Source organism: Arachis hypogaea, chromosome 6, assembly GCF_003086295.3.
Source record: "Arachis hypogaea cultivar Tifrunner chromosome 6, arahy.Tifrunner.gnm2.J5K5, whole genome shotgun sequence".
NCBI classification, from domain to species: Eukaryota; Viridiplantae; Streptophyta; class Magnoliopsida; order Fabales; family Fabaceae; genus Arachis; species Arachis hypogaea.
Window position 1 is genome coordinate 78,910,030 of NC_092041.1, and position 1,220 is coordinate 78,911,249.

General features: G+C 39.8%; 1 non-coding gene across 1 annotated transcript; it reads right to left on the reverse strand.

Annotated features, from left to right (window-relative positions):
- Nucleotides 1–784: 784 nt before the first annotated feature.
- LOC112699740 (small nucleolar RNA R71) lies at nt 785–892 on the reverse strand. The gene has a single exon (XR_003152680.1). It is a non-coding gene; the product is annotated as a small nucleolar RNA R71 (small nucleolar RNA).
- Between the last annotated feature and the right edge of the window lie 328 nt (nt 893–1,220).

Here is a 1,220-nt window from a genome sequence, read left to right on the forward strand (position 1 = left end):
GTGTTTTTCAAAAATGTTTTCAAAGTCTTTTACTTGATTTTCGAAAATTACTTCCCTTCTTCTCACATCCTTCTATTTATGGACTAACACTATTCCTTAATGCAAAATTCGAACTCCATCTTCTTTGATAAGTTTGAATTTTCTACTTCTGTCTTCTACTTTTCTTTTCCTCTGACACCTAAAGGAATCTCTATACTGTGACATAGAGGATTCCACATTTTCTTGTTCCCTTCTCTTTCTTATGAGCAGGAGCAAGGACAAAAGCATTCTTGTTGAGGCTGATCCTGAACCTGAAAGGACCTTGAAGAGAAAACTAAGAGAAGCCAAAGCACAACTCTCTGTAGAGGACCTAACAGAAATCTTCAAAGAAGAAGAACCTATGGCAGCCGGAAACAACAACAATGCCAACAATGCAAGGAAGGTGCTGGGTGACTTTACTGCACCTACTCCCGACTTCTATGGGAGAAGCATCTCTATCCCTGCCATTGGAGCAAACAACTTTGAGCTTAAGCCTCAATTAGTTTCTCTAATGCAACAGAATTGCAAGTTCCATGGACTTCCATTGGAAGATCCTCATCAGTTTTTAGCTGAATTCTTGCAAATCTGTGACACTGTCAAGACTAATGGGGTTGACCCTGAGGTCTACAGACTTATGCTATTCCCTTTTACTGTAAGAGACAGAGCTAGAACATGGTTGGACTCACAACCTAAAGAAAGCCTGAACTCTTGGGAAAAGCTAGTCAATGCCTTCTTGGCAAAGTTCTTTCCACCTCAAAAATTGAGTAAGCTTAGAGTGGAAGTCCAAACCTTCAGACAGAAGGAAGGAGAATCCCTCTATGAAGCTTGGGAAAGATACAAACAATTAATCAGAAAGTGTCCTTCTAATATGCTTTCTGAATGGAGCATCATAGGTATTTTCTATGATGGTCTCTCTGAACTATCCAAAATGTCTTTGGATAGCTCTGCTGGAGGCTCTCTTCATCTGAAAAAGACGCCTACAGAAGCTCAAGAGCTGATTGAAATGGTTGCAAATAACCAATTCATGTACACTTCTGAAAGGAATCCTGTGAACAATGGGACTAGTCAGAAGAAAGGAGTTCTTGAGATTGACACTTTGAATGCCATATTGGCTCAGAACAAAATATTGACTCAACAAGTCAATATGATTTCTCAAAGTCTGTCTGGAATGCAAAATGCACCAAGCAGTACTAAGGAGGCTT